Source organism: Lissotriton vulgaris, chromosome 1_2, assembly GCF_964263255.1.
Source record: "Lissotriton vulgaris chromosome 1_2, aLisVul1.2, whole genome shotgun sequence".
Classification (NCBI taxonomy): Eukaryota; Metazoa; Chordata; class Amphibia; order Caudata; family Salamandridae; genus Lissotriton; species Lissotriton vulgaris.
The window spans coordinates 38,248,578-38,275,907 of record NC_141686.1 but is presented as its reverse complement, the minus strand read 5'-3'; the positions used below and the strand labels follow the sequence as shown (position 1 = coordinate 38,275,907).

Here is a 27,330-nt window from a genome sequence, read left to right as displayed (position 1 = left end):
TATAAATGTTTTTTCTACTGCTTAGATGCCATGGTAAGTTAGATCCACCACCTTCTTTAAATTAAATGGGGTGGTCTTGGGAAGAATTCCTATCTTAAAAAAAGAGTATACACCCTTGTGAGAAATCACTGTCGAAGTAATGATAGTTGGACCATAACCAATAGTTTACAGTATATAATAGGTCAACTTACATCATCTTGGATCTTAAGATGTCCAATGAATTAAAGTAAAGTACTTTCTATGAAGTCTTTTCCAAAAAGGAATTCATCCAGTGGGTTTTGACAAGGAAATCACTGTGTTAAAATATAAATGTGCTGATTAGCATATTCCTCTATGACACATCTATTGCCAAGGATATATATTGCGTTCCAATACATTCCTACCGTGGTATGGCACTGGTGTCTTGTTCCACTCAAAATCTGTTATTTAGATGTAGTGTACCAATACCAGACCACTCTCAATGTTACTTTATACCTCTCACGTTATAGGAACCCTTCCTCCATCTTTCCCCACGTTCTATTAGGGATGTCAAGTGTATTTCGTTACTCTTAGATAGGAGTATAATAATTGCCAATTATAGAAAAGTGCCAAATATACTCAGAACGACACTGTCTCATTTATATTGACCGTAGCTGCCATTATGGGTGAATTTTGCATCACTCTGCGTAGTATCACGGTTGTTAAATTCATCTTTAATGTCAATTGGGCATCTGATTTATATCTTTTCAGTCTGCCCTATGTTTATTCACGATCAAGTCCACCCATCTATAACACAAATAATTGGGCCGGCATTTAATGTTCGATAATGGGTATTGGGTTTATATCCTTTCAGTCTTCCCTGTTGCTCATTTATTGTCTACGTCCGCCGATTTGCAATACATATAATTGAGCCACCGATTTTGCCCGTGATTGCACCATTACATTTATGCAGTTACCACCAATGCTTTTAAAAAGTGCTGCCTGGTAATAGGCACTAATCATCAACATGGTTATTATTACAAGAAAAGTGCCTGGTTCTCACCTTGGTATTTGTCTTAGAAAAATGCCCGTCCGCTAGATCGGGTGTTCTTGTTTGTATTTAATCCAAAGGGCTGAAGCGATTTGTTTTACAACAAGAACCCAAGTGGAAAATCTTTTAACCCCTCCCCTGCTGGTGACGGAACCACTCCGTCATCAGCCGCGGTCGCGCTGTGTTGATGACAGAGCGGTTCCGTCACGGCCCGCTCGGAATGCCTGCGCGGCGCGGATTCCGCACCTGCGCTGAACGTTCTATTGAGCGGGCGGGGCCGTGACGGAACCGCTCCGTCATGAGCACAGCGCAACCGCGGCTGGTGACGGAGCGGTTCTGTCACCAGCATGCGCCCGCTGCTCTTCCGCCCCGCCCCCGTAGGACTGACGAGGAACGGCCGCCGCAGTGAAGGGGTTAAACCGAGAATATTTTTATTACATGAGACATCTTTACATATAACTTTGTTCAGTGTTTAGAAGAACAATTATGAGAATGGCTACATAGAGATCCAGTAAGTTGTATGCTATCATCAGAATGTATGAAGAGTTGGAGTGAGGGACACAAAAGGGACCTTTTATTGTTTTCCTTCTATTCAGTTGTCCACTCAGATACGTCCTACATTATGACTGGGCTCACCAATTTGTGGGAGGTGAGGGCTGACCTACCTAGCCCAATAATGGGCTTGAAGCAGATTAAACTGGTCAGACAGGATTTGAAGAAAGAGAGGCTAGACTAAGAGATCCTCCTCTTGATGCAATTTACTACCCAGATGGATTCGAAGGGGGGGAGGGGCTAGGAAGCAGATGGCAAGATAATAAAATGTTTTAGGCATGTGTGGCTATAGGTACACATGCTGTGCAACGTCCTGCCATCTAGTGTTTGACCCAGATGTTTGCAGGTTGATGTTTCTTCGAAGAAGCCTAGTGATTCACAAGGTACTGTTACTCCTCCTCCTGCTGGTAATGTGCACGGTCATCTACTCCATTTTTACATTGTTTTCTTTCCAATGTCTGATTCAGATGAGTGTTAGCTACTATGCTCCAGTTTGACACTTCACGGTGCTCTGTTTAGTCTGCACAGGTTCCTTCCCTCCATCTGTATTATTTCTTCATTGTCTTCCTCTTTTTATCTCTGGTCCATGACTCTACCTTCTACAGGGCAACTATTGTACCAGCCTCTGTCCTACATGGGCCTTCGCCCTCTGGGGATTCCTCCAGTCTCCCAACCACACCCCCCACCATGCCTCCACAGTAATTAAACTGATGCTATTCTACTACTATCCTAGCTGCCATGCAAAATATACTTGGACTGACCTCCATCAGGCTGGTAATTTGTCCCGGTCTCCCAAGCACTACGAGGTTCCCTTGGACACCTGCCACTCCTTCGACTCCAAGAAGACGCTCTGCAACTGTTTGGCCTGATGTCCCGATGTGTAGAAGCGTAGGTGACACCCCAGACCTCTTTGGCATGAGGACATCTAGGGGGGTTCCCACCCACCAGCATTGTCCTCAGACGAAGAAGCTTTCTTCCCCCGGCAGCAACTCTGTCTCAGATCCGGGATCTTCCCCAGCACAGCCAACCATTTGTAAGACACTCTCTCCCCCTCAACACTGCTCACCAGCTGAACTGCTTTGTTCCAAGGGTCATTCAGCTTCTCTGAAGTACCATGGACAGGCTAGCGGGCCACCACTGCCTTTGGGCCATGGTTGGCACTGACCATCACCTTCAGATGTAATGCCCAGCTCCAGCTCAGCACTGATGAAACCATCGAGGCCAACAGCTTCAGTTGGGCCTGTGCCTACTGCAGAGCTGTATCAACTATCTGAGCCATCACTTTTGGCATTTGAGCCTGGAGCAGAAATCCTGACCACCAAGACAGAATGCATCAGATTGAGTGCAGTCGAGCTAATCCTCTATATACTACAAGAGGAACTCTCTGGAAACCCTTAATACATCCCCACACAGGCCAGAGTCTTGCCAGTCCTCTGGAACGGCCTGCTTAGTTGTCCAAACATCAGCTGTCCTTCGAGGAAACCTTGGACTTGCCTTTTCCGTCCAAGCAGTGCAAGAAAGTGGACAAGGCTACTACTCCTTTGTCACTATCCTACATCACCTCACCGTGCTCCACAGCACTCTCCTTACCCACCCACTTCTCCAGGCATCCCCCTCCCTTGTACACCTCAGGGGTAACTCCACTCCGACATGGGGGTCAGGAAGAGAGTAAACCTTTAATACTCCTCAGCAGGGTGATCCCTTCACTTCTATGATGCTGACTTAGTGTGGGACATAGACCCCGCCTGTACCCTGCCCATCCTTCCCCTCCTGATGACTTTCTACCATGAACTCATTGGTAGGGCTACCTCCTTTTACAAGGTGGATCTCCACACTGAGCCTTTGGATGAGGACTTTTTTTTGAGACCCTGTCCTCCACACAGTACTTTACCATGCTTGGGGGCCTGTTGCGTCACACCCAACATCTTTCAAGACCCCATACACACCAGGCTCATAATAAGTGCAATAGACAAAAAATACAAAGCTTCCTTGATTGACCTCCCGTCTTTATATTTGTGGCCAACCTCCTGTCCGACTCCCTGGTTGTCACTAACACCCATAAGAGGGCTTAATCGCAGGCTACTGGTGATTCCCCTCCCCCAGATAATGAAGGCAAACCTATGGATGCTGCGGATAAGCAGATAGCTGTGCAATTGGCCAACCATTGGCAGATTAACAATTCTACTGGGTTGCTCTCCAGGTATAACTAAGCCCATAGAGATAAGATGGAGGAGCTCCTCCAACATCTCCCCGAGGGGTACAGGAGAAGGGGGAATATGAGAGTCTCAGAGGGAAAGCAAATATGGAACACCACCATTCTCTGCTGGGTGGTCAACAAAGTGTCTTTCTGAACAGGCATGCCTGGCTCTATCTTCGGCTTCAAGCTGGAAGTCCATCAGAACCCGCACTGCCTGCCATTTGATGGCCAACATCTGTTCAGTTTGTAGGTTCACCAGATGCTGAAAAAGTAAAGAAAGATAGGAAGGCAGCAAAAGTGATGGGTGCCCTTCAGCCACCTACTCCTCATGATTACTTTTGCTGCATGCCCTAACATAGAGGCTCTTCCCAAGGCCTCCACATCCTACCAGTCGACAGGTGCAGCAGTCCTCTCCCAGAGGCTACTTTAGAGGGTCCTACAGAGGCAACATCTCAGAAGAAAAGGTAAAGGTGGCTCCCCCAAAGGAGCTGCCATCACCACTAAGCCCTGACTTGCCTTTCCTCCCTCCCACGATCTCACAACACCTGTCGAGGGAACACCTCCAAAGGTTCTGTCCTGCTTGCTGGAACGTTACCTCCGACCAGTCGGTGTCAGATATTATCCAACATGGTTACTGTCTGAAGCTCATTTCCTTGCCTCTCACCATTCTACCTCACAAACACAAACTCTCACCAGAACAACAAAGACTACTCAGGTTAGAGGTCAAAGCACTCCTTCTCAACCGGTCTCCCATCATCAGCAAGGCACAGGAGTATACTATTTGTACTTTTTGATCCCCAAAATTTCTGTCTCCTCATATGCATTCTGGACCTCAGGCCCCTAAACAAATACATTCTTTCACAGCACTTCTACATTGTTACTCTTCAGCATGTCATCCTGCTACTGCAACAAGGCGACTTCATGACTGTTCTCGGCCTGAAGTATGCTTATTCTCACATACCAATCTATCCAGCACATCGACAGTATCTCAGGTTTGCAGTCAGTAGAAAGCATTACCAGTTTAAGGTACTACCCTTTGGGGTCTCCACTGCACCCAAGGTGTGCACCAAGTGCTTTGTGGTGGTGGCCACTCATCTGCAGGGCGTCCATGTCTTACCCTATCTGAACGACTGGCTCAAGCGCTACCCATGAGAACTGCCTTGAATACATACGTCACAATAAACCTCCTTCACAAGCTAGGGTTTACCATTAACGCTACAAATCCCACCTCCAACCTCCAGATGGATCAACCGGAGATTTGTAAAGCGCGGTACAACACTCATGAGGGTCTCAAGGCATTTCCGGAATTGCTGGAGCAATTGGGTGATCCTGAGGTGCAGGAAAAGGTTGTGCCAGTTCTTGGCCGCCAGGTGTGAGAAGGACCTTCCTACAATGTTTGCTCAGTGGATCCGTGGGGGTAGCTGCGTGGAAGAGGGAGGCGGATGTTCTGTGTCTGGTCAGTTGTTGAAAGGTCATGCGTTTGTTGAGGTATGCTGGTCCTTCATTGTGCAGGGCTTTGTTTGCGTGAGTTGGCATTTTGAACTCCAAAAAACACAGTTGATGGACAGAATGTAGAACAATGTTATACATTCACCCCAGTACAAGGATCTGGGCCTAAATCCATCGTTTTTTTGCACTCCACACCACCCTGGGTTAGACACTGGCTATATGCAAATCAGCTCTGACCCTGTGCCTCATGGGAACAGTGCAGTCCGAACTACCAAGCCATGTCTTTCTCAGACCGGAATCAACCATCCAAGGACCGGTTTCTGGCGATCAGCCTTCATCAGCCTGGATAGCTTGACTCCAGTGGTGACAGGGAAGGCATGGCTTGGCAGTTCGGGCTGGACTGTTCCCATGGGGCACAGGGTCAGACTGATTTGCATATAGCCATGTCTGAGCTGGGGTGGCAGAGTCGGCTAAAGAACGGTGATGGATTAAACCTAGATCTTTTGACTGGGTGTGAGTGTTTGGTTGGTTCAGATGCTCCGTCATTTACCGCCCCATTTGTACCGGCATTTTGAACTGGCATCTCTTCTGGATCTGGAGACGAGACCGTGTAGCTTCCCGAGGATGAGTGTGTTGTGCGATCCTCTGAGGAGGTTGCGGATACAGCCCCACCTGGGGGCAATCCTCAACTTAGAAGTGTGCATGTTCTACCCAAATGCTGCCAGGATGCAGTCATTCCAGGCACTAATCTCTTATTTTGAACAAGACCACCTAGTCACAGTAATGAGTCATGCACTTCCTAGGCATGATGGCCTCCTGTATTGCAATAGTGCCCCATGCCAGGTTACATATGCGCCCATTGCAGGAGTGCTTAATGCACCAGTGGTCTCAAGCGGACAGTCATTGGGACGATCTAGTGCTTATTGGCTGCCTTACTTGTCACACTCTGCTGTGAAGGAACACCTGCAACCTATTGCCGGGGCGGCCTTTCCTTGACCCTATTCCCCAGAGGACCATTACAACTGTCGACTCCCTTATGGGATGGGGTGCACCCTTGCAGAACTTGACGGTCTAAGGCTATTGGGAACCTATTCACCAGTGTCTCCATATCAACTAACTGGAACTGCTGGCTGTTGATCATGCATTGAAGGCTTCCCTTCCTGACTTGACTTGCAAGGTAGTCCTCAACAAGAAGGACAACTTCAAGTCAACATTTTTATAGTGCATTACTCGCCCAGAGGGTCTCAAGGCGCTTGAGGGAGGGAGGGAGCTTACTTATCAAATAACCAAGTTTTTAGTTGTTTTCTGAAGGAGAGGTGGTTCTGTGTGAGGCGGAGGTGGGTGGGGAGGGAGTTCCAGGTCTTGGCCGCTAAGTAGGAGAAGGATCTTCCTCCCATGGTGGATCTTTGGATGCGTGGAATTGCAGCAAGGGCTTGATTGGACGAACGAAGATGGCGGGTGGGGGTGTAGAAGGACAGGCGCGTGTTGAGGTATTCGGGTCCTAGGCCGTAGAGGGCTTTGTGTGCGTGGGTGAGGAGGCGGAACGTTATTCTTTTGTTTCTCTGGGAGCCAGTGGAGGTCTTTCAGGTGACCGGAAATGTGAGCTTGTCGGGGGATGTCTAGGATGAGTCTGGCTGAGGCGTTTTGGATGCTTTGGAGTTTTTTCAGAAGTTTGGATGTGGTTCCGGCGTAAACGGTGTTTCCGTAGTCTAGTCGGCTTGTGACCAGTGCATGGGTGACAGTCTTTCTAGTTTCGGTGGGGATCCAACGGAAAATTTTGTTGAGCATACGTAAGATGTTGAAGCATGATGATGAGACGGCGTTGACTTGTCTGGTCATCGAGAGGGAGGAGTCCAGGATGAAGCCCAGGTTACGTGCGTGGTCCGTCGGTTTGGGTGCGCTGCCCAGGGACAGTGGCCACCATGAGTCGTCCCAGGCAGAGGGGGATGATCCTAAGATGAGGACTTCCGTTTTGTCTGAGTTAAGTTTTAAACGACTGCTCTTCATCCACTCGGCTAGTTCTTTCATCCCTTCGTGTAGGTTGGTTTTGGCGGTGTTTGGGTCTTTGGTGAGGGATAGGATCAGCTGGGTGACGTCTGCGTAGGAGATAATGTTGAGGTTGTGTTGGCGCGCAATGGATGCGAGGGGACTCATGTATACGTTGAAGAGGGTGGGACTGAGTGAAGATCCTTGGGGTACGCCGCAGATGACTTCGGTAGCCTTTGATCTAAACGGGGGGAGGAGGAGGACTCTCTGGGTTCTTCCGGCGAGGAACGAGATGATCCAGTCCCATGCTTTTCCTTGTATTCCGACGTTGCTGAGACGTTGCATAAGGGTGTTATGACAGACTGTGTCGAAGGCTGCGGAGAGGTCGAGTAGGATGAGGGCAGCAGTTTCTTCTTTGTCCAGTAGAGTTTGAATGTCGTCTGTTGCAGCGATGAGGGCGGTCTCGGTGCTGTGTTTTGCTCTGAAGCCGGACTGTGAAGGGTCGAGGGATTTGTTGGATTCGAGGAGGGCGGCGAGTTGACTGTTGACGACTTTCTCAATGACTTTGGCAGGGAATGGGAGGAGCAAAATGGGGCGGTAGTTCTTAAGTTCAGTGGGGTCTGCTGTAGGTTTCTTCAAGAGGGCGCTGAGTTTGGCGTGTTTCCAGCTTTCCGGGAAGGTGGCGGAGTTGAGGGAGCAGTTGATGATGTCTCGAAGATGGGGTGCGATAATGGAGTCTGCTTTGTTGAAAATGTGGTGGGGACATGGGTCGGTTGGTGATCCTGAGTGAATGGTGTTCATCAGGCGAATGGTGTCTTCAGTGGTGATCGGGTTCCAGGCGTAAAGGTTGTTGGAGGGGGGTTTTAGTACGGAGGTAGGTTGGGTGGGCTGGTCTCCAAAGCTATTATGTATGTCAGCGATTTTGTTGTGGAAGAATGAGGCCAGAGAGTCGCAGAGGTCTTGAAATGGAGTAATGTCGTTGGTGCCGGCGGTGGGGTTGGTAAACTCTTTGACGATGTTGAATAGTTCCTTGCTGTTGTGGACGTTGTTGTGGAGTCGGTCCTGGAATGCTGATTTCTTGGTGGATCGGATCAATTGGTGGTGTTTGCGGTGGCGTTCTTGAAAATGGCCAGGTTGTCAGTGGTTGGGTTTTTTCGCCAGGCTTTCTCGAGGGTGCGACAGATCTTCTTGGATTTCTTAAGGTCATCATTAAACCAGGGGTTTTTTTTGCTGCCTTGCTTCATTTGATGGTTTTTCAAGGGTGCTAATTCGTCAGCGCTGTGGGTGATCCATTGTGTGAGGTTGGTGGCTGCTTGGTTTAGGTCCGATGATTTAGCAGCCATGTATTATCTTCAGAAGCAAGATGGCACCTGATCTCCCCAGCTTTCTCTTCTAGCCCAGAGCATTTGATGGTAGGCTCTTCACCACAAGATACATCTGCTAGCGGAGTAACTTCTGGTAGTGGATAGCAAGTTTGCCAACTTACTCAGCAGGATGTGGAAACAAGTACACAAGTAGGAACTCTACCCTCAAGATCTCTTCCAGTACTTCTGCTGTTGGAGATTCCCAGAGCTATACCTTTTTGCCACAGCAGAAAACACCAAATTCCCAAGCTTCTCCTCCAGAATCTTACACCCACAGTCCAGGGGCAATGCACAATGGATGAGTTGGTCAGGAATATTTGCCTACGCTTTTCCGCCTCTTCCACAACTTCCATGTGGTTTGGAGGCTTCGGCAGATGTCGCTCACTCTCATCCTGGTGCCTCCTACCTGGGCCCACCAACACTGGTTCACCACTCTGTTCGAAACCTCTGTGGTTCTGCACAAGAGGCTCCCCAGCAAGCCCGACCTACTTACACAGAACCATGGAGAAGTCAGGCACCCAAACCCCTGGCCCCTCTATCTTGCAATCTGACTCCTGAAGTCCTAGAATTCAGACACCTTAATCTTCCACCGGAATACATGAGCATTCTTAAGGACGTGTGCAGGACTACTATCCATAACTGTTATGCTGCAAATTGTAAGAGGTTTGTGTGCTACTGTCACCTCAATTACATTGACCTTTTATCAGCCAAAGTGCAGAATATTGTCTGCTACCTACTTTGCGTGCATACTTGTAGGTTCACTTTCACCGCCATACAGCTACCCCTAGCTGCTGTAGCTTCCCATCTTCAGAACCAACGGCATATCTCTGTCTTCAGAATTCCAGTCATTCAAGCTTTCATGGAGTGCCTCAAGAAAGTAGTTCCTCCTTGGTTCCCCCCAGACCTGATTTGGAACCTCCACATTGTCCAAGACTTGTGGGCTCTTTGTTCAAACCCCTCCACTCTTGTTCCCTCCAGTTTTCTTATCTTGGAAGGTGGCTTGTCTGGTTGACTCCACATTACTCAGGTGTGTCAGTGAGCTTTAGGCACTAACTTTGGAAGAACAATTCTTCCAGATATCCAGGGATACACCTGCCCTCCACACAAACCCCATATTCCTGCCTAAGGTGGTCTCCCAGTTCCACCTTAATCAATCCATTGAACTCCCCTTTTTTCCCCACAACCCGCCTCAATTGAGGAAACACGGTCTCTATACTTCTGATTTTAAGTGAGCCCTTGTTTACTACATTGACTATTCTAAACTGTTTAGTAAGTCACAACAGCTCTTTGATGCTTTCTCCAAACCCCACAATTGGAGAGCCCTATCAAAATCTGGCATTTCAAGATGGATCATAAAGTGCATACAGACATGTTATGCTAAAGCTAAGGGGACCTTGCCTATTCCTCCTAGAGCCCACTGCACTAAAAAGGAGCCTCTATGGCTCTCCTAGGGACCATTCCAATAGCGTACTACTGTAAAGCAGCTACATGGTCCACACTACATACTTTTACAAAACCTTACTTTGTGGGTTTGCTAGTCCGCCAACAAACAACTGTTAGCTAGACGTTAGTCTGAACACTTTTTCAATCTACTGTAACACATAGGTTAGCCACTGCTTCTAGAATGACTACTTTACAGTCTATGCACAGCATTTTTATCTACATGCACACATGCCACAAAGAGAAAATGTTACCCAGAAAGCATCTCTTCTTGTCATGTAGTGCTGTAGATTCAGACTAGCAAACTCAAGATGATTGACGGAGTGCTGAAACTTTTCAACCACTCACCCCCAGTCACAGATCTGGGCTTAATCCATTGTTTTTGTACTCCCTATGCCACCCCAGTTGTTCTCAACCATATGCAAATCAGTCTTGACCTGTTCCTCATGGGAAAAGTCCAGCCCAAACTGCCAGGCCAGTTTCTCCATGGGCTGGAAACAAGCATCCTGGGACCGATTTTGGGGTATTACCCCCGTATCTGACACAGTAGCTTGAATCCAGTGGTATAAAAATGTATTTTTTACTGTGTTACTATCCAGCAAGTGAATGCACTTCCAGTATACTGTTCAGCATTTAAGAGTAGCATGAAGGGACGATTCAACATTTCTTTCAGTCTCTGTGGTTTGCTGATTTCACCTTGCGTTCAGGCCTGTTAGCAGCATTTGGAAAGTTAATCTTGTACCAGGGTACTGTTTCAAATGCCTCCAAGGCGTGAAATATGATAATGCGCTGCTTTTTTTAAATTTAAAGGAAAGCAAATTAATTGCACGATTAAATGTCCGAGAAAATGCTATTCTGGCTATGCTGTACCGTGAATTCTGTTTTTATTATTTTCAATAACCAGACTGTATTCATTGAATTGAATTCTAAGGCTGAGGGCTTCAGACAATTAATAAACAGACCAATCCATGTGACCATTTGAAGAACCGGAATAACCCACTTACAGGGTCTCGGCGGCAGGGGAACCGCCCAAATCTTCCATACCCTTCATACATAGTAAAAGGAGACACTAGAGCCTTGGTCTGCAGGAGGAACCCAGATTTATTCAATAGCCCGGGCTATGGAACAGAGTCCAAAGCCAGTCAAAGACAAGACAGAGGAGGCTGCTACTTCACTCGGTAGCTTACATGCCTTTTATATGTTTCTTAATACATTCATTTGGCTGTTAGTCCATTATTCACTCAGGGCAGTGTTTGTTGTTGATTAGCTGGACCCAGGTGGTGTTTGTAGTTAGTGACCTGGTCAAGGCTTGGTACACAGAGCATTGTCCACTCTATGCTTGTAGTTGGTGACCTGGTCAAGGCTTGGTACACCGAGGATTGTCCACTCTACTTTGATCAGGGCTCTTTCTTTCAGGGAATTGTTCAACTGCCTGATCAAAGCCGGGTCTTTCAAGTCATTGTTTACCCACCCTGATTAGGAGCCAGCAGTCAGACCATTGTCCAGATAACCTGATCGGGATGTCAAGGATGTGTTATCAGGCTGGGAGCAGTAGAGGAAAGATGAGTCATTAACTTGGGGTGAGGGCCATGTGGCTTTCTGATGAACTGCAGAGAACAGGGGGTTGGGCGGGTGACCGTTCCTGGGCAGAAATGCAGGCCTGCAAAAATTGATTTTTGTCGTGCTGATAGAATTTTCCTCGTACATCAGGATAAACTACCAGGTGGGTCGTGTGGAAAGTGTTTGCCACGAGATGGCAATGTAAAAATCAATGGAGTCCTGTAAAAATGATTGTTGTTCAAAAAATACATTTCCTCACATTAAATCGTGTAGGCATTTCTGGACTATGTTTTCATTGTAACAAGAGAACGCAGTTGATGACAATTTGCAAAACCACGTTTTACAAATGGTGCCTGAATTCATTACAGGGAGGTATATTGGTCTTCTAACGGAGCAAAATACTCACCCAAATAATGAGTAGGGCTAGGGATTCCATGTCAGGGGGTCACTTTTTGTTAGGATTTCCAGTTTTGGGTGAAAACTGATTGTAACCGATAAAACACACTAAAGAAATTAAGTAAGTATTACTTTTGATTTCGTTAATAATCATAAAAGCATGGAAAAAACACATATTGCATAATAGTTATCAAAGATAAAAATCTATAAAATGCAAACCAGTAAAAACATTATCCTATCATAAGCTTTGGTCGCAAACAACAATTAAAACAAAAATATTGTAATCTATAAAAATTGTAAGAACTTCATCGCAGTTTAATATGGAAAGAGCGATATTTAATGTCAGTGCAGAAAGGGAGTGACCAGATATTTATATATCTTTGCCATGTGGACTATTATGTTTTTTGTCCAATTCTTTGGCTGCCATTTTCCAAAAGTTGATGGCTCTACATGACCACTGAATTGACAGTCCACCAGGGTATTTTATCACTGCAGCTCTGCACGACCTCAATTGATTTTTCCTGAAAATCTCACGGAGGACTATTTTTCGAGGTTCTAATAGCAAGGGGCAAATGCATAAAAGGTGTAATAACGACTTCTCCTTGTTCGCACAGGCGACATTCTTTAGTGGGCCATGTAGACTTCAATTTCGGGGTGAGATCCTTTGTGGGGAATGAACCCAGCCACAACAGCGTCAAATAGTGCTTTTTGTAAGGCGAGAAGTTTTCAGACTAGTACGGTTGGGGTTTCAGAAACTGATATGATTGAATCACTGCCCATGCATGATTTTTCTTAGCAAAGGCAGATTTGTCAATAAGTAGCGAAGTTCGTTTGGTTGCGCTGTTTACCATATTTTTTAACCCGGAATAAGATGTTGTTGTATGCCATGCCTCTTCAAGATGTAGATCAACGAGTGATTCTTTTAGGACTGCAACAATAGTTTATTTGCCTCTCTTGCTTTTCGATTTCTTCCCAACAGAAGTGGGCTAATGTGTTGTCTTCCTCTTGCCTCACCCGCCAGTAATATTTTACCATTGCCCCTTGTCTGCCAGGTTTCTGGTTTTTCAGCCTATATTCCAGTCGAATTTGTGCCTGAGAGATGTGCCGATGAATTAAAAACAGACACTTAAAAAAACTCGATGGGGCTAGATTTAAGACGGCTGCATCTTTTGAGACTAAAGAGATTATTTGTTTTTCAGTAGAAACCGAAACCTACTGTATTTTGCTGCCCTTATAAATGGTAGGCACTCTTTTTTTTTTTTTTAAACCGTTTTTATTAGCTTTTCATCAAATTACACACTTGCGGCAGTATATGGTTTGTATCATGCAAATACATATAATAATTTCTTCTGTGTACACCATTCAGTATAGCATATAGATATCAGCGTCTGCTACTTGCATCATTAACACATTAGCACTATTCAATGAATGAATCTTCGGAAGTTCCCTCCCTTGTGTATGAACACTAGACTTCTCGTGTTTTGAACTCCCTCCCCTAGCAACCAGAGACCTCAAACCGCAATATTAGTCCTTTCTCTTCTCTCTTTACCCCCTAAACACATATCCATTACATCTTTTATATTTCTGGTTCCTTCCTTCATGGGCTTATTTCAGGATCAAACAGATCTTGTGGAGGTTCACATAGGTTTCCCCGATAGTTGTTCCATTTCCCCCAGATTTTGGACCATTTTGTGGGACCGCCTCTATGTACATATACAGCTCTTTCGGCCACCTTTGCTGCATCCATATCATTCCCCCACTGTGTGCTCGAGGGTATCAGTTCAGAACCCCATCTCCTAGCAATGTTCCGCTTTGCCAGGGCCAGACCCAGTGTCACCCAGGTCTGTAGCACTCGATTCAAATCCGTAGGTGACCAGATATTTAATAGACAACACCTGGGTTCTGGCTGCAGTTCTACCCCACTGGCCTCAGAGATTTCAGACAGAACATCAGCCCAATACGTTTGTATTCTGGGACAATCCCATAGTATATGAAAGTATGTAGTGTGGCTCACTGGTTAGAGGCGGCAGACCCGAGAGCAGAGGATGGCCCGGGACCAGGGTTCGATTCCCGGCGCGGCAGGTTTCTGGACCAGGGTCAGCGGACTCGATAATTCTCTCGCCTCGGTGCCCACTCTGATCAGCGATCACACTCGGCAACTCTGGGCATTAGCTTGCCTCATCTTCACTAACGGCCCCACCAGATCGCCGGGGATGCCTGGTCTCACCCTGGAGATACCCATTAAGGGACCATCTCTCAGGGAAGCCAGGAAGGGTTTCGCAGCGGTCGAAGCGCCTTGGGACCCTACGGGTAAGTAGTGCGCTATACAAATGCCTATACATTTACACATTTACATTTACATTTACAAAGTACATTCCCGGGGACCCGCAGCCCCTCAAGCAATTTGGTTCTGGGATGTGACCCAGCTTGTGCAGTAGTGTGCGGGAATAGTATTTTCTGTGCAATATCTTTAGTTGTATGAGTTTTAGCAGAGATGGTATGGAGGCCTCTCTTGCTGATGCCAGTGAGTATAACTAGTCTTCGTGATCTATGTCTCCTAGTTCCACCTCCCACTTGCTACGGAGAACCACCGTGGGGTCCGGGAGATTGTTCACTAGCTTTTGGTATGTGAGTGATGTCTCTTTCTTTGCAAGGTGGTCAGTGAGGAGTCTATCCTCCAGGGGGGAGGATTCGGCAAGTGTTGTACCCGGTGGACTGGCCCCTTGCAGAGCATGTTTGATTTGGGTGTATCGATACTGCTCGGTATCCGCCATTCCATACTTCTCTTGCAGAGCTGGGAATGTGATGATCTCACCCCGTACCCATAAGTCGCCTATTTTTGAGATACCAATGAGGTCCCATTGCCTGAATCCCTTAGTATTTACCAAGGTACCAAGGCGACCTGTGTCCCAGAGCGGTGTGGCCAGTGTGAGTACTCCCTCCCATCCTAGGGCCCTCTGCGCCATTTGCCAAATCTTAACTGTGTGGGCCGTAGGGCCTGAGAATGTATGGCGCCGTTTGTTCGTATAAAGAGCCCTCATCAGCTGGTCTGGGGGAAGTATAGTCCTATCAAGGCTGTAGGCTGGATCATGGTGTGGAGCATGTAACCACTGGTTGACTACCATTAGTTGTGAAGCCCAGTAATACAGTTTAACACTTGGCAGGGCGATCCCCCCCCGTCGTACCAACTCCAGATAAATTTGGAGTGCGCTATGCGGGCTGGTTTTCTGTCCCATAACAGTGAGGAGATTTCTGCATCTATTGACTTAAAATAAGTGAGAGGGACCGGAAATGGGGTGTTTTGCGACGCATAGAGGAACCTTGGGAGTGAAAGCATCTTAAATAGTACTGCCCTTCCCAACAGTGTTAGTGGGAGGGAGCGCCAGTGTGTTACATCTGATTTTAGCCTCTGTAGAGGTTTCAGTAAGTTTTCTTCCATAAAAATCGATTCTTGTGGGGTGACATATATTCCCAGGTATCTAAACCCTCTGGTCACTGTTTGCAGGGAGCAGGCAGGGGGCAGCGTGGGTATTTTGTCCATGTAATACATATAAAAGCGATTTGGCCCAGTTAATTGTGTATCCTGACACTTCCCCGGAGGTCCGGAGTACAACCATCAGAGCTGCCAAGGATGAGGTAGGAGACATTAAATATATTAATACGTCATCGGCGTATAGGGATATGCCATCTTCCCAACCCGTCTCCCATGTGATCCCACGGATCATAGGTTCCATGCGTATTTTCACTGCCAATGGTTCTAGAATGAGTGCGAATAGGAGTGGGGATAGTGGCACCCCTGCCTTGTTCCGTGACCTAGTGTGATTGTACGTGAGGTATGGCCGTTAGCTATCACTTGTGCCAGGGGTGCCGTATAGAGTAGTTTAATCCAACCACAAAATTTGGGGCCAAACCCATCCTTCTAAGGACTGTGAATAGGAGCGGCTATTCCACCAGATCGAATGCCATTGTCGCGTCTAGGGAGAGAATGGCCGCGTCTTCCCGTAGCATTGGAATGCGGTGCAGCACCCCATTAAGGCATCGTAGGTTAAGGGATGTGTTTTGCCCGGGCATAAAGCCTGATTGGTCAGGGTGTACCAATGTTGTGAGGTGCGGCTGCAATCGCAGTGCCAGTAGTTTAGCTAAGACTTTCGCATCCGTGTTCATTAGTGAGATCGGCCGATATGAGGACGTTTGGTCAGGTGGTTTGCCCGGTTTGTGAACCGTGACGATGATGGCCAATCGTTGGTCAGTTGTAAGTGTGCCCTGTGCTAAACACTCATTATACATAGGGAGCATATATGGGATGATCTGGCGCGCCATTGTTTTATATAGTTCCACAGGTAAGCCATTTGGTCCCATAGCCTTGCCCGTGTGCATGGCTGTTAAGGCCTTACCCACTTCGTCTTCTGTTAAGTCGACCTCTAGAGCTTGTGCATCTTCCTGTGAGAGAGTAGTCAGAGGTATGTCCTAGAGGAAGTGCATGCTATCCTCTTCTGTCATCGTGCCTCGTGCAGTGTATACATTTTCATAATAGGTGGCTAGTTCTTCCACTATCATTGGGGAAGAAGTTGTGTGTGTGCCATCCGTGAGTGCTAATTTGGCTATCCACCTATCTGCTCTGTCTTTCCTTTCAAGCCATGCAAGCATTTTCCCGGTCTTGTCTCCTAATTCATATACCCTATGTAGAGTGTCAGTGAGTCTAGTTTTTGCCATTTCCTCTGCATATGCCTTATATTCGTGGGATGCTAGGGCTAGTGCTCGCGCCTTGTCCTCTGAGGGATCTGAGGCGTGGGCCAATTCTGCAGTTTGGGCCGCCGTTTCAAGCGACTCAATTGTTGCCCTATGGTCTTTTTTGTGTCTAGTGATAGTGGAGATAGCTTGTCCCCTAATCACTGTCTTGTACGCCTCCCATAAGATTGATGGCGAATCCACTGACGCCATGTTTTCGTCAAAGTATTGTGTGGTCAAGGTTTTCAACGCTTTCGCAATGATATGATTTTTAAATAACCAGGTTTGACCGGGTGGTTGGCACTCTTTTTTTGTCAACCAGTATAAATGCACCCCCTATCGATTATTGATCTTCTGTGATGGATGCTCCCACTATGACCCACTTAGGCCATGCTCAACCATTTAATATACCCTTGTGGATATTTGTATGGTCCTTTAACTTCTAGGACCTACTTCCACCCCCGTTTTGGGAACATGGCTTACATCATATGGCTTCATCTCACTGTTCACTCCATGTTGCGGTGTAGCTGGCAGCAGGTTTGCAGCTGAACTTTCAGAAGTGTCTTAGTCCAGAGCAAAGAGGACCTCCTAGGATTTCATCCTCCTGCATTAAGAGCAGGACATAGTTTTGCTTTCTATAAGCTTAGGTAAGAGGATTGTTGCAACAAAAATAACTGTACGCATAGATGAAACAAGAATCAATGCCCTCCTATATAATACTACGCTGGGCAATCCTGTTCTTAGGTTTTCATTGTGATATTCTAAAATGCTTGCCTTTGGGAGCTACATCCCTTCCTATAAGGCCCAGATCATGAGCATACTCAAGGTCGATACATCGGTTTTTGTGAATTTACAATCCATTTAGTACATACTTTAACTTAGAAAATGTGAGTGTATGAGCTATAACTGCATTTAGTAGTTTACTAGTATGTGCTGCAGATGGTGAAGGTACAGCAAGAACTGTTTCATGGACTTGTTCTGAGCTTGCACACTGATGTACATACAGTCCTTTGATCATCAAGTTCAACTTTCATTCCTACTGCTTCCATGACTAGGAAAAACGTGGAACTTTAGGTGCTAGAATAAAGCTTCACACTCGGCAATATCAACTGTGCAAAATACTTTGATCGCACTTAATAGAAACCTTGCCTTGAGCACAAATGCCTGACAAGAAAACATCACCCATACTGCCGATAAAATGAAAATATTTACCATCAATGCTTAGTGTTCTTCGAATAAACCCCAAAACACACAGACCTGGCCAATCAATGTTACATGAACGGAATTCCTGTTACCTGCACGTTCAAATTACCGGAGGCATCCTGCAGGCATGGAAGCTTCTTTGCTACCTGCTTAATTCAGCAGCACAATTTGCTATTAATAAAAGCCCTATAGCTAACAGTATGCATATGTACCCCGTAAGTGGGACAGTAATGCCCATAGGAGGGTCCCGTGCACTTGCACCACTGGAACCAAGCCTGACCTGATTTCTCAGCACTAACAAAGGGGTGAAGCATTCACTTGTGTCCTGCCTCAGGTAGGACCTGACCTGGCGGTTTGGGCTTGGCTGTTCCCATTGGAGCAGGGTCAAGACCCTTTTGCATATGCCAGGGTCCAAGCTGAGATGGCATGATGTGCAAAATAATGATGGCCTGGAATGCAGCCTGAGCAGTAACAGTGACTGTGATTAAGTAAAGCATTCCATCTATCACTTTTTCGTATACTCCTGTATAATACTTTTGTGGAAAGCATTTCCCATATGACCAGGTATGGGAGAAATTGGCCCAGATCAGGCAGTCAAAATACATGTATAAGCCTAGTTCTTTCTTTGTATCTCAAGACATAAACCAGAACAGAGTAATACTGGTTTGCAATAATTGAACACAGAGCACCCTGCTATAAATTTTGCGAGTCCGAGGGAGAAGATCTTTATTCATCAAAAAGACATCAGTCAGAAAAACAAAGCAGCAGGTAGGTTCGCAAAATACCCGCCATTAATATTTCATCTTCTGTAGTGAAATTGTAATGGTGTGCAAAGCTATCTCCATTTATGCACCTCACAGATATGGGGTGTGACTGGACTGCTGGACGAGGGTTTTGAGTACTGGCAAATTAGACTAGTAAGGAGTTATGGGAAATAATATCTTTTTGAAAGAGCACCTTCAAGGAAAGGGTGCAAAGAAGGGAGTTGGGAGCCGGAAAATACTTAGGAATAATTAACAGCAGGAATGAATGAGTGAAGGAAAGAAATAAAAGCAAACTTCTCTAGATGGAACACTGTCCTCTTGATTCTATACAGAAAAAAAGATAACCACTAATAACCAATGACTTTTACAGTTTTTGAAAACCATGAAAATTACTAGAAAAACACTACCTGATTTCACATTGTAGGCTATAGTTAAACATATTTATGGATTTTGTAAGTCATAGCTCTGTTTTAGTTCAGATGCATTCCCCTACCTCAAAAGTATGTTCCTTAGTATAGCAGAAGAGATGGTTTCAGACAAATATAGCAGCAACCTCTTCCTTCTTATACTCGTCCTCCTCACTACTCTCTTCCTTCCCAGCCTACTTTACTGTCTCCCTCCTTCACTCCTTCCGCTTATATTACCTCCTGCCCTCCCTCATCGTTGTACTTGTTTCCCATCTTTCAATCGATCCCACCTGTCCTTCCTCTCTTAGCCATTCTTCCCTCTCTTGCCATTCTTCCCTCTCTTGCCATTCTACCCTCTATCTGCCATTCTACCCTCTAGTTGTCCTTCTTCCCTCCTCCTACCCTCCTCCTTTTGTTGTCCTCTCTTTCCCTCCTGTCAACTTCTTCCGATTTTTCTTCCCCACATTCCCTACTCTTCCACTTTATCTCCCATCTTCATTACTTCCTTCCCTCAAGTCTTCTTCCTCTCTTCTTAACTCCCTTCCTGTCCTTTCCTTCCTACTGCCCTCCATCGGTTCTGCTCTGCTTTCTTCTCTCCTGTCCTCCCTTCTTCCAACTATCATGCCTGGATCTCCTTTTTCCGGCTTTTTTCTGCTCACAGCCCCACTCATTTTCAAAATTTCATTATGGAGGGAAAATGTTGGTTTGCCTAGGCGAATGAATGGCACAGAATCTCAGACTTTTCTACCCTACAGTTTATTCAACAAGGTTATCATCTTCATTCTGTCGGACATTACCATACATCCCTTCTTGCTTTCTGCTTATAAACATTTTGATGAAGTGATTACATGAAGGAAGTTCAGTTGCATCAGGTACAATATAAAGAGTTCCTCTTTCAAGTATGACATACATGATTCTGACTAGGCGGGTTAGAAAGCATCCAAGACTTTCTTTATCTGAGATTTCTGAACAAATTCTGGGAGAAAGACACATTCAAAATGATAGCCATCATTCAATTATTATAATATATTAATAGATCTGCATGACTGGCTGGCGCCCTTAGACCTGAAAGACTCCTTTTCCATTCATTTATACTGCTGAAGCACAGCCGTTCTGTTAGCAATGAGTGTGTTTACAAAAGTGATGGTGGCAACTAAATTTAACATGGCCATATTAAACATTGATTCATAAATCAATGCTTGGATCTTGAAAACCTCACCTGCAAGTTTAGAGATGGAATATCTTCAGCGGACATGCAATCTGTTATTTTATCTGGTTAGTCCTTGGAATTATATTTGCACTTTACATGTTCCAACAGCCAAAGTTAATATTGGATAAAACTATGCGGAATTAGATTTTCGTTAATAATTGGCAAGTGTTTACCATCCCCATACGCTGTGCCAAAGTGGATCATCTTAGAGGTTTTTCTAATTGTACTTGTTGCCATTATATTGTTGCGTGCTTATCTAGGATCCTGATCGATACTGTGACATTATGCCCCTATTCGGCTATAAATCCATTTATTCCCTATATTAGCATAACCGTTCAAGTACAATATTCAGAAAGTCCTCTCTGGCCTCACACGAACAGAGCCACATTCCAGGATAGCTTTCTCTGCCACTTCCTTTGCAACCAATTAGTGCAATGACAGAGCAGAAGTCACTATCTGAGATTCCTAGATTAACACTTTGAGTTCTTCAACAAGATAAAAACTCAGCAAACCTGGAAATCCCCGCTTGCTGTGTTTTGATTAGTAATAGAACTCTAATGAGCAACTGATAGCGATCACTTCCTAAGTGACATCTTTATTGACGTCTTATGTCCAGCAAACTTACGTCAAACATGGCACCTTTCAGGTATAAATACTACCAACGTTGCCTTAAGCAATAGCCTGTTGCCCGTCGCTTGATGAAGCTGCTGTATGCAAGCCGCTGATACCATTATCGCTGCTAAAGCGCGAACAATGGTGTGGTGAACTTAGGAGCTGAACAGCCGTCCCTCTGCAAGAGCCCAGCAGAAGAAAGCTGCCCGTGGACGCTGTCCCCCCTTCTCCTCCTCGACGCGCTGAAGAGAGACGCTGCCTTTCTCCTGCCGAGAAATCCAGCTCCAGCGTTTCTGGTCTACTCTTGCGGGTGACTGGGATACCGAGTTTCCCTGAAGGAGATACCAGACCTCCATCATTCTATTCAGAGGTATGGTGTTGACTAAACCCTTAGTGAGAATTCTTGAAGCAAACCTTGGCAAAACCAACTTAACTTAAAGCTACTTACTTACTCCCCTCCCACGTATAAGGCTTAGGTCAGGTACACTGGGGTAGGCGTAGTTAGAAGCACCAGTTGAGTATTTTAGCCTAATGTATATATGAATGTATATGTTTTATTACTTTTAAACCATTGTATGGCTAGGAAACCATATCAATGCTTTTACAGTATTATCTCGCAATACTTATCTTACTGTACGTACTTTTAATAATAACAAGTCTTGCAATTGTGGCAATTCATTTCTCTTGTACGAGAAGAAAGACTGTTCAATAAATGTTAACCCTTTATTGACAAACGCCCGTCTCTCTCTTCTCTACATATTGTGAAAGTAAACTGCACCAACCTGACTGAGTAAAATAACTGTCTATTGTTTCACACGACCCTAGAGATTGACTCTTGATCTGAGGAGCAAAGTTGTCATGTTGCACGGTTGTTGGAAAACTGAATCCCTTCTTCTAATCTTTGTCTCCTTGGAGACCAACTCTGCAAAACCTGCATTTATACAATGCCAGGAGAAAACGGAACCACTGGGGCCGCAGCAGATGCGACTCAGCAGGGTCCCGAACACACAGACCCGGATGCAATTATCATCCCGGTCCACTTAAGAAAGTCTATAACTTTAAAACTTATAGAAAACGGACTGACACCACAAGGTGGTACAGTAATTTTCGTGATAGAGGCACACAAATATCGGCAGACAGAGGTATTCTATTCATGGATACACTTTCCAGCGGCAAACGCTAGAACAAAAGAGTTTCACTATTACAAAATAGAGGAACCTCCGGAAGAGTACGCTCCTTTCGAGGAGACTGAAATCCCACTAAAATTCCAAGAGCACCTGCTCTGGTTTAATGGCGCCCTAAAACATAATGATCATATTACCAGGCTCGGTCTACTAGGTAGACCAGGAGCAACGTGGCCGGTTCTAGCCGGCTACACACCACATCCTGACATTGCAAAAATGTCTAAAGAAGAGCTGTTCGTACAGCTAAAAACATTAATTAAAATACATAGGCAATTAGTCCAATATGTAATGCGGACTGCAACAGTCCAGCCAGCTGTTAATGTACCACAGCTGACCCCTCATCAGGGGAACACTAATAAAATCACACCACAGAACATACAGTCATGTCTTGGTAAAACACCCGTAAAACGGGAACAAATTCCTTTCTGGTTAGCACAGAAAATCACTCAAATAGAGGCAGTATTTCCTGATACTAGCCCTATAGAGAATCACAGAATCTTGACCATCTGCCTTCCTATGGGAATCGCACCACACGTGGAGGACTGCGACACTTGGGGTACAATCTTTGCTTCCATTTACACAAAAACACACGGTGTTCCGTCTATGGCGGTAATACCAGAAGTGCTAAAACAGATTCAAAATGAATACGGTCCAGAGCCAGCTTTAAATCTTGGTATGAAATTACTGAAAGACTTCAAGCGGGTCTCGGCTATATTATTAGCCAATATAAAAGGAGAAGCAGCATCTGTGGCGATCCGCCAGAAGTTGAAGGAAGCAGATATAACAGAGCAGCCAGTTGAGCTTGCCAGAATCATAGAAAAATGCTATGAAGAATTAGGTAGAGACCGCTTGGGTGGGAAACCAGTAAAGCCCCAACTGCTCGAAAATCCTGAAAAATTATTTATTAAAAATAATTTGAACACTCCTAAAAAGAGCTGGGATGGAAATAAACAATCCACTCCCAAGGAAAAAGTTTTCCAGTCCAGAGGAAGGTCTCCTCGACGGACGGAAAGAACTCCGACTCGAGAACACCAGTTTCCCCAGAGGGAGCCCTCTGAAAAAAGATATAACCTTAGAAATAGGGATAATTTGAAAAAACCTGATAGATATCAAAGTATTGATACACGTCCCTCTCGATCTTTTTCGCAGAAATCGGAAAGAAGAGGACGGTCAGACCCAGGAGAGCACACCAAGTCCAAAGACAAGGAACCTGCTCAGAGTAAAAAATCTCAATTTCCAAAAAAGAAGGTAGCCAGTATTAGAGTAATCAACCATGCCGGAGAATACTGAGGACACAGTTGAAAAACAGGGAGTGGGCATTGACAATGTTGGACAGTGCAGCAGAAATCAGTATAGCCCGCAAGATCTTGATGAGTCATCTGGAGACAGTGGACACGAATGAATACATTCAGGTTGAAACTGCCGACACCAGACTTAGCGAGCCCCATAAAATATACGAAATAACATTGCGTATAGAGGGTGATAAGACTAGGAAAATAAAGGGTCTATTTTGGGATAAACTCTCAAAAGGCTATGATATTCTGTTAGCTGAAAAAGATTGGCCCCCAGAGTTTGTCAGGGAGTGCCCTCGTGGCGAAGAAGTGATTATGCCTGCCTTCTCGAATCACATTCCGATTCACAAAAAATATACATATGCAAGGAAATGGGCAGTAGCCCAGGCACCGGCATTATATAAAAATCATGTAGGATGGGATGAGGACTCTCCTCCTCACAAAATCCAATTAAAAAGTGAACCAACTGCCCAACGGCAGTATCCCATTAAGCAAGAAGCTAAAAAACAGGTCAGGGAGATCTTAGATCAACTTGAATACCAGGGGGTGATTGAAACATGCACCTCTCAAATGAACAATCCTTTGTTTCCTGTCTCCAAGCCAGACAATTCATATCGTCTAGTTTTGGACTACAGACACCTTAATACATGTTGTAAAACATTTGCAGTACAAAACTCGCATAGTGCAGCCCTAATGAATAACATAGTTAGGAAAATATATAAAACGACATTAGACATATCAAATGGTTTCTTTTGTCAAAACATTGCACCAGAAAGCAGATATTTGACCGCTTTCTCAGCATTTGGGTCGCAGAAAAAATTCTTAGGGTACGAATTATCAAGTGAAGGAAAAAGCCTAGCGGACAACTTCTTAGAGAAGTGCGCTGTACTCCAAGCTCCAAAAACGCTGAAGAATTTACAATCCATACTAGGTTTTCTGAATTTCGGAAAAACTTACATCCTAAATTACGCAGAGAGGGTTAAACCTCTCTACGAACTGATTAAACCTGATTTTAAACAAATCAATTGGACTCAAAAACACACAGAAATTTTGAGATCACTGCAAACAGACATGTTAGCTAAAACTAAATTAGATACACGTGACAACACAAGCGATCTTGTAATCCGAGTCATCCCAGGAAGATGCGTATTCACGTACCTGACCTCTAATGAGGGAGAAAAGGTACCAATTTCAATTAAATCTCACTTGTACACACAAGCAGAAAAAGCATTCAGTCTCACAGAAAGAACTGTGAAAGCAGTGCAAATCGCATTAGCAAATGAACGAGAACTAGCACACGGCAAAAGGATTAATATCCTCACAGCGGAATCCGCCTTCGAGGCGGTATTCAGCCCAGTAAACCTGCCTACAGTGTCACTGGATCCGAAATGGATACAGTGTGTAGATTCTCTAGGAGCGGAAGATGTGAGATACTATTTCGCTCCACAATTTGAAGAGCTGAATGATTTAGAATATGAAGAAGAATATCCTCTGCCAATCGAACTTCTGCCTCCCCCACAATACGCCTGTATAATCTATACAGATAGATTTGTACAGCATTTCAACGTAGAGAGCAAATCCTACGATGCAGCATGTGCGATCATTAAAGGTCGTTGGCTGTGCGATAAATTCAGACAGAAAGTAACAAAAACTGAATCATTGAGAAACTGTTCGGCTCGGAGAGCTGAAATCAGATGTTTGAAGATGGCGCTCGAAAATGCAGAACGTGAATTCCCGACACTTATCGTGTGTGATTCTCATTTTTGCGTCAACTCTTACAACAATAAGCTGCAGAGCTGGATTGAAAACGATTACAAAGATGACACAGGTGCCACAATAAAGCATAAATTGCTCTGGAAACAGGTAGCTCTTTTACACAAAGAACTACAAAAGACTCACGTGATACACGCACAGAGTCTTCAACGTGATGGCGTTCACGTTGCAGGGAATTTATTGGCTAATACAGCCACAGCGGAAGCAACTAAACCGGCTTCCGTAGCCACAAAAAAGCGTACAGAAAAATACATAGACGGGGAAACCATGCTGGCAGTAAAAACGACCGTAAAAGGCGACTGTGCAGCACTGCCCGTGAACTATCCACTCAATTATGCATACATAATCGATGCAAACTCCGTTCCTTTTGCTCGAATCCCTGTAGTGGGGGATAGGGTAATTCCAAACATGAACAGGAGAATATTTTTAATAGCAGACGCACACATGGGATTGGGTCTGAGACATCAAACAATCAGGGACTCTCTGAGAGAGTTAGAATCAGTATACTGGTGGCCGGAAATGAGTGAAGGCATTCATGAGTTTGCAAAAAACTGTGAAGACTGCAACAGAGATCGCAGTGGTGAACCATACTACCGGCTACCAATCAGAAACTGCGTAACGCTGCCTACACCCCATCCTGCGTCCTATTAATCAGTTAAGACTAAACACACTTAAAAAATGTGGCCTCCAGCGCTCGGCTGACGCTAGAACGGTTATAAAAGATCTGCGAGTCTTTATCGGCACATTTATTTATTTATTTATTTGCTGGTTTTTATAGCGCTCGAATCAACTCCAGATGGAGTATCTCTGCGCTTATGGTGCCAACTAAACAGAAGATGTAGATTGGAGCAGATGCAATTACCACGTTCCATTCTGACCAGGGTCCTGCTTTCAGCTCTCGAGCTTATAAGGAGGCCATGGCCAGCATGGGAATTGGGTTGCGGTATTCTTGTCCGTCGCACCCCGAAGGGAATAGTGTGGTTGAAAGAAAAAACCGGGACATAAAGCGATCTATAACAGCGAAGGTATTAGGTTCAGGCGCTGGGTGGGTCAAACATTTAATAAGTGTCCAGTCCAGTCTTAATAACTTGCCAAGAAATTCTCTAAAAGGTTTCAGCCCATACGAACTATTGTTCGGAATTAGAATGAACATTCAGGACCTCGATAGTCAGATGTCAGTGGTACAAGAAAAAACAACAGACTTTGACATAAAGATCGTTTGGCTGTTTTACAGGAACTGAATGAAACAAGAAAATCCTTAAGCAACACAAAGTTAAAGCAACAGCCAGATACCACTGACGAGGCACCACAAGCAACAGCCCCAGCAAGGCCTGTCTGGATTCCAAAGATTGGGGATCTAGTCAGAGAAAAAATCGCTGTGAAGAAGGAATTTGGGCCTTCTTACAGAAAAGCAGTACCTGTCTTGGCAGTCACTGGAACAAGATCAGTTGTACTACCGCCCCTTGCTGGTAAAAAGGAGAACAGTTGTGTCCATCGACCTGGTAAAACCACAACCATGTGGCCTATAATCAACAGTAGGCCGAGTGGACTCCCAAGAAACAACAGAATACCCAAACTTGCAAAAATCCAAGAGGTTCAAACTGAAAGACTCATCACATTCGATCAGCCTGCAGTGCACAGAGAAGGACTGTGCCTCTTGAGACACAGATTGAAACAGTTCGTCAAGAAACACCAGTCTACAATAATGTGGCATCAGAAAATGCTACCGAGAGACAGATTGAAAGAACAATCCCAACAATTGACAGAACTGCCTTTGGTTATTTCATCAACTTCGACAACTTCTCTGAGGATCAAAACGACCCCGAAGTGATGCCAGAAACAAAAAAGACTTTTAAAGAAAAAGCAACGGAACTCTTTCATCAACTAAAGGAAATCTACCTTATTTCACCTTGGTTAGAGTTCTGGTTCGGTCTAGGTGTATTTTTCCTCCTGCTTTGGCTCATCATGGTACTTTGTTTGGGAAAATTCATTGAGGGAAAATATAGTACAATGGACACAGCAAGTCAGAACATCAACCTAGTCCTAAAACCACACAGATCATCCCACGTGAAGAAAAGAGAACTGTCAACAGTAAATGTCACAGCAATTCCAATACCTGGTGGGGTAGTTTGGGAGAAAACTGACTATAAGATCTATGGTCCGGTCGAGATCCTGAAGTATCCTCATCAACTGAAGGTTTCCTT

General features: G+C 45.1%; 1 protein-coding gene across 1 annotated transcript in view; it reads left to right on the top strand.

Annotated features, from left to right (window-relative positions):
* The window catches only part of RESF1 (retroelement silencing factor 1), a 376,576-nt gene that overhangs the window by 38,748 nt on the left and 310,498 nt on the right, over window positions 1-27,330 (top strand). The window lies entirely within an intron of this gene.